A 6,614-nucleotide genomic window follows, 5' to 3' on the forward strand; every position below is an offset into this window, starting at 1 on the left:
CACAGAGCTGCTTAAAGTGGGGAGAGTATTTGAGGACCTGAAAGGAAACCATGCTGAGTCCCCATGCCACTGCTTCCATCCACCTGTCTACCCATCCTTGTGTCCATCTGCCCATCCACTCATCCTACCCTCCAACCATACGTCCATTCGTCCACTTGTCCATCTGTTCACATAATGAATGATCTGATGGGGATGGTGCATAGAGATAAGGCAAGGAAGATCAGAGCTTTTCCCAAGATTTTGACCGGTTGGTTGCAAAGATAAAGCAATAAAGGACAAAAAGAACTTGGAGGAGGGGAAGCTGCACTCTGACATTATCAAACCCAGGGTGGGGAGTAGTCACATAAGCAGAACTTTTTCTTTTTTTGGAAGACAACCTACTGATGAGTATAGAAATAAACCATCTAACGCCAGGTGTGAGTATTCCTCCGTGATACAGCAAACATCAAGAACAGAGAAATGTCATTTATTTATTTACTTGCATACTGGGGATGAAACCCAGGGCTTTCCCACTGGCCTACATTCCCAGCCCTTTTTTGCATTTTTTATTTTGAAATGAGGCCTTGCTAAACCCCTAACTTTCCCAGGCTGAGCTGGAACGTATAATCCTCCTGCCCTAGCCTCCTCCTAGAGCGCTGGGATTTCAGGCAGGGACAGAAAAATTTTAAAAATCGCCACACCCAAAACACAGATGACTCAGGAAGAAATAACAGTGAAATCAGCAATAGAGTTCTTCTGAGCACCAACCTGTGGGACCTCAAAAATAATGTGTCTGTTTTCAGTTCTGTGTCTCACGGCACTGTTTTTCAGGAGTGAGGACACAGTGAAGATATTACCAGACATGCAAAACCCAAAAGTACTACCACAGGCTCTTGGTGAAAAGAACTAAAGAATGCAAAGGAGCTGAGGGTTTGGAGTGAGTGTGAGGAGTGAGGTCCTTCCGGGACTACAAGCAGCCTTGGAGGCATCATCTGGTGGGAATGTGCCAGCGGAGTGTGGAGGTGGGGGTGGACCCCAGAACATACCCCAGTTCTCATTGGTGCCCACATTGCACAGTGAGTAATTTACCAAGTAGAAGTCAGAGTTTGTCAGCTAAACAAAAAAGCCAGCTAAATGCTCTTTAAAAGAGATGCACTGAACCCACAGACATTAAAAAAAAGTTAACAGAAAAGAGCAGGGATCCTGCTGCAGGGACACCAAGCACTCGAAAAGATAGCAGGATCTTCCACGGAGGGGTGCGCTCCAAGGGGCAAAGAGTAAGTCCTTAGTGATAAGGCTGCATTTTCACGAAGCAAAATTCTAGAGGAGCATGCTCCTAATAAAACAAGAACAGTTAACTGCAAGGAGAAATTGAGATATTTTCTATTACATCAAGAAATTATAACGTGTGTGTGTGCGCGTGCACACATGTATGTGTCAAGTAGCTAAAATTCTTCTAAAAATTCAGAAGATTTAATGACAGCCTAATTACAACAGTTAGTTGAATAGGCTTGTAAAGAATTATCCCTCAAATCATCCAGTGGAACAAATCACAATAAACAATAAACTGTGAAGGAATACGGTCACTTTTTGAGAACATCTTTGGAACACTGGAAACCCAACAGGGTCAGGCAAGTGCTCTGCCAGTGAGGTACATCCCAACCCCCAAAATACAATCCCTACTGACCATGTTTCCTACTACAGTTCACTTACTTTGGAAGTCAGTGGGGTTTTTTTAAGTAAATCATTGACTATTTTAAATTATACATATTAATAATTATGAATCAAAAGAGAAGTCACTGAAATTAAAATAAGAAAAACCAATGACAGTAAAAATAATACATCTGAAAATGTATAGGACCCAGTAAAAGAGAAATGTAGCAGAGAATTTGTGACTTAAAGTCTTATGTTATAGAGAAGGGATGCACTAAATGAAACTAATACTCTAAAGGCTGAAAATAATTGAAAAATGAAAAGCAAAATAAACCCAGAGAGAGTGAAAGGGAGAAACTGTTAAACAAAAATCACGTAAGTGAGCACAGAAATGCAGTAGAGGGTGCTGGCTCCTAAGGAGTTGGCCTGGGCTTGGGAAGTTTCCAAAACTGTGTCCCAGCACACAGCTGGCAAGAGAGGAATGCAGGCCAGCAGCCATGCCTGGGCATCTCCGATGTCTACTTCATCCTGGACAATCCTGCCCTCCTGCTCTGCCTCCACCTGACCCCAGGAAGAAGCAGTCGCCTGTCACTGCAAGCAGGATGGAGACTAAGGGATCCCCATGACTTTGAGACCACAAGCAGGGCTCTTCCTGCTCAGTCCCCCGCACAGCCCCCAGCGCCTTCCTTATCTCCTGAAATGGGGGCTATCACCAAAGGAGCTCTGCCTGGCTCTGTCTTAGTAGCAGTGTGGCCCAGCCCTGGGTTCTGCAGGCCCCTCAGTCCCTGTGCCCCAGGTGTCACCTCCCAGCCTTGGGAGTAGCCCCAGCAGGGTTGTCTGGGGAGAGATCGCCTGTGGGGGCGCTCGGCTGCGAGCCTGCGCAGTGCCATTTGCTTAAGCCTTGTTCTTCCTCTCACCCTGCAGACCTGGCACAGTTCCTGCACCTTCAGACCACTGGGGCTCAGCCTGGCCCTGGGGAACCTGGGCTGTCCCTGGGAACCTGCTGGCTGTCAAGGAGGGAGGCAGGCGGGTCTTGGGGAGGTGACTGGGTTCTGTCTCAGCCCCACCCGCTGGCTGGGCCTGGGGACCCAAAGGGAGCCTGGTGCAGCCCTCAGCAGGGGGATGTCCTCTCTTGTCCCCAACCTCCTCCTACAGCATCGCGACCTCCCCACTCCAGATGCACAGCAGCCCAGGGGTTTTGTGATTGCAAAACAAAAACTTAAAAAAGGTTAAACAAATTACTCAAGGTAAGACCTGCATTCCAGTGAGACTGTCAAGCTGTGCCCTGTGAAAGGGCTGCTTGTTCCCCAAGCCTCCCATAGCTGCTGTGGGATGAGTCTTCCAAGGGCGCCAGACCAGACCACCGAGTCCATCCCCAGTCACAATGCCCTTCTCCATTCCCAGTGTGGTGACTCCATTTCCCTGGAGTGCAGGGAAGCCTCCTATACCCAGGCAGAGATGGATGTGCTGCCAGAGAGGAAGGGGGCCAGGAAGGGTGGGAGACATCAGGTCCCATCCTGGCAGCAGGCGGCACCCAGAAGTGGGACCCAGGCTGTGGCAGCTCAGGACAGTGCAGGATAGAGAAGTCAGAGAAGGGACAAGAAATAGCAATTCCTGGAATGAACAAAAGGTCAAAGTTATGGGACCTAAGGAAGCCTGTGAATGACCCCCCCCCCCGTGTGACACAAGCCAACTCCAGTAAGCCCAGTCACTTTGCAAAGGTGGGAACAGTGTGGTCATCACTGCCCATCCTGTTAAACCCGTGCTGAGTCAAGTTCAAAGCCTGGCCTTTTTCTGCTTGTGTGAACTTGACAGAAATTCACCTGCAAAGCTGAAGGTTGCCTGCAGGGGCATGGGGCGGATGGGAGGTGCCCTCTAATGAACTCTCAGGATGGATTAGGAACAACTGGGCAGGCTGGATCTGGCCCCCTGGGGACCCTCCTGAGGTCCTCAAGGCTCCTTGTCCCGTTCCCTGCCCACGTGCCCCGCTCCTGGGTGGTCAGGCGGACAGTGGTGCGTGTGCTGGGTGGTAGGATGCTCTATGCTACACACCACTGTCAGGGCTCTTCTTTTTCTGAGGACAAAGCCAAAAGAAAGTTTCCCTGCTCTGGTGAAGTGCAAGGGATCTGCTGAAATCCCCTGAACTTGAGATAGCACTGCATCTCTGGAAAGAGACATCTCTCTTCCAGAAAGGGCTCCCCTCCTTCTGGGATGCATTCAGGATTTGAGTAGCCACAAATAGAGACCAAGAGAAATTCACACACTTTTCTTACAAACACTTAGTGAACAAGACCCATGATTGTATCTGTATTCCAACAACTTGGGTGTTTTTTCCTTTTTGATACAGGATTTGACATTAACATCCATGTTTACCAGCCCTTGGTGACAGATGAAGACAGGCGGGAGCAGTGGCCTGCCATCCATCCATGCCTGGCATCTACCAGGGTGCACATCCTGGTGGTGCAAAATAATCATATCTCAGATGGGAGCATCTCCCAGTGACAGACCTTCACTGCTCAGCAACAAAATCCAACTCTGGTCTATTAGAATCCAAGACTCTATGCTTGTGTCCAATTTAGAAACAAGGCCTCTTACATGTGGGGCATGGGGTGGGTTATGGGGGTGGGACAGTGTGAATCTGCAGCTTCTCTGGGCAGGATGATAGAACAGGGGCAGCATCCTGGAGGGAGACCTGGCACTACAGGCTGCGGGGTGGTGGCACTGGGAGCAGTAGGCCAAGGAGAGGCTGTCCAGGCTGGACTGAAGGCCGATCTTGGGGTCCAGGGGGCCTGGGTGCAAAGCATTTTCAGGAGGTCAAAGTTGGTGCAGTGCCCTGGAGGGAGGGCAGAGAGAGGAGGTGGCCAAGTGCCCTGGACTGGGCAGAGGCCGCAGGGGGCTGGCTGGAGGCAGGGCCAGGGGGAAGCCCTGTCCTGGTGCTTTCTCCAGCCTCTACCACTCCCAGACCTAGTCCAGGCCTCCGAAAACAGCCAGGCTACGGGCTGAGCAAGGGCTCTAAAAGGGCTGCAGATCTGTATCCTTCATACCATTGCTTGTATACTCTACCCAGTGGAAGGGACTTCAAGGCTGACGTTAAGTTAAGTGCTTGGGGAATGAGAGAGGAGCTGGGTGGTGTGGCTGGGCCCCCTTCACCCAAGGAATGAGAGAGGAGCTGGGTGGTGTGGCTGGGCCCCCTTCACCCAAGGAATGAGAGAGGAGCTGGGTGGTGTGGCTGGGCCCCCTTCACCCAGGGATCACACGGGAGGCCAGAGAGGGAGAAGTCAGGAGAAGGAGAGCTTGCTGGGCGTGAAGGAGGAAGCCCTGTGCAGGCTTGCTGGTTGGCAGTGGTGCTTGGAATGGCTCAGGGCCGCCTCTGAAACTGACTGCACTTCTGGAGGGACTTCGTTCCCTCCTAATGTGAGTTGTAGCTGTGGTCCATGGAATTAGGGACCCCATACCCTGCACCCAATGCTCTTCTGCTTTGAGGGTTCCTCTGCACTTCTCCATGTTTTGAGTCCAAGTTCACCAACTTCCCAGCTTTAAGTCTCCACTCCGAGGCTGCCACTGCCATGCTGTTGTCCCCTAACCCCAGCTGCTTGGAGCACTCACGGGCAGAGGCCCAGGGCACTTGGAGGAGTCACCTTCAAAACATATTATTCCACATTGTCTCTGTGTCCCTCCTACTGCACACATACACACAGGGTCCTCAATCGCCCTGCAGGACCCCCCCACCAGCGGAGCTCCAAGCTGAGCCCACAGCAAGAGCCAGCGGAATACCAATCGGCCTGGCCCTAAGGGACAGCGCTGTTCGCTGTTTACCTCTCCTCAGGCCCAGGACAGACTCACTGGCAGGGGCACACTTGCCATGTCCTGCCACTGAGCACCTGCTGCTCAGCAAACTCCCAGGTCCTGCGCTGACCTGGCTCAGGGAGCCGGCCCAGTACAGCCTCATGCAGGCCCGGGCACGGCCCACACTCCTCCCACAGCTGCCCTGCAGAGTGCTGGGTATGGGGCCCTGGCACAGGAGCCCAGAACACAGCCAGGGAGTGTTAGGGGCCCAGCCTGAGCAGGGAAGCCTGCCAGGGATTTAGGGGTGACCAGCACGTGTCCCAGGGCTGAACCAATGGGGACAGAAAGGAAGAGGGAGACAGGCCCAGGTCCAAGCCCTACTCTGTGTGTCCCAGGCTTTGTGAACAAGTCCTGCCAACTCTGGGGGCTTCTGCCCCTCATGGAAACTGGGAAAAGATAGCAGCTACTATACAGCTGCTGGATGATTAAAAAGGGACAGAGGGGCAGTCCTTAGTAAACAAGCCTCAGGCAAAAGCAGTGCTCACCAAGAAGGTCCCAGTGTCCCGCTCACCTGGTCACAGGATGGAGACCACGCCAGTGGCACCTGGTGGCAGCTGGGGTGACTGAAGTTGCAAAAGATCGAGGTACCCTGAAAAGCAGAAGAGGCCGTGAGGAACGGCACAGCAGGGAGGCAGCCTCCTGTAGGTCCAGACCAAAGCTCCAGGCAGTGCTGCCCCTCTGGGTCCTTTGGGAGGGGACAGCCTGCAGCCAGAACCTGCCACTATCAGTGGTGTCCTTCTCTTTACAGGACAGTATTGGCTTCTCAGTGTCCCCTGCAAGCAGTGGGGCAGGGCTGGCTTCTCAGCAGGGCAGTTAGGACACAGAGGCAGGGAGCTCCCAGGAGGAAACCAGATACCTGGGCAGGACAGGACAGGACAGGCGGGGTGGGAGGGTAAGACCTGTGGTGTGGGAGGGTAAGGGCTACTGCCCTCCCATATCAAGCTGGGGCTTCTTGAGATGTCCTCTGGCACTACGGGATCCTCACACAGCCAAGTCCCCTCCCAGGTCTCCAGGGATCCTGTTCCCCAGAGCCCCAGCCTCTCACCTCCGGGCCTCTGTTCACACACACGCCACGGCATGCACAGCAGCACACAATTATGGTGGGGCACATGGTGATAGGCGCGGGTGCTGGGGGC

At 52.7% G+C, this 6,614-nt stretch overlaps 1 non-coding gene across 1 annotated transcript; it reads right to left on the reverse strand.

The window, feature by feature from the left end:
* Positions 1-3,332: 3,332 nt before the first annotated feature.
* LOC102014616 lies at positions 3,333-6,608 on the reverse strand. The gene is made up of 3 exons (XR_001232318.1): positions 6,524-6,608; positions 5,990-6,067; positions 3,333-4,465 (listed from the first exon to the last, which is right to left on the reverse strand). It is a non-coding gene; the product is annotated as an uncharacterized LOC102014616 (transcript).
* Between the last annotated feature and the right edge of the window lie 6 nt (positions 6,609-6,614).

Source organism: Chinchilla lanigera, unplaced genomic scaffold (assembly GCF_000276665.1).
Source record: "Chinchilla lanigera isolate Chin_1 unplaced genomic scaffold, ChiLan1.0 scaffold00155, whole genome shotgun sequence".
Lineage (NCBI taxonomy): Eukaryota > Metazoa > Chordata > Mammalia > Rodentia > Chinchillidae > Chinchilla > Chinchilla lanigera.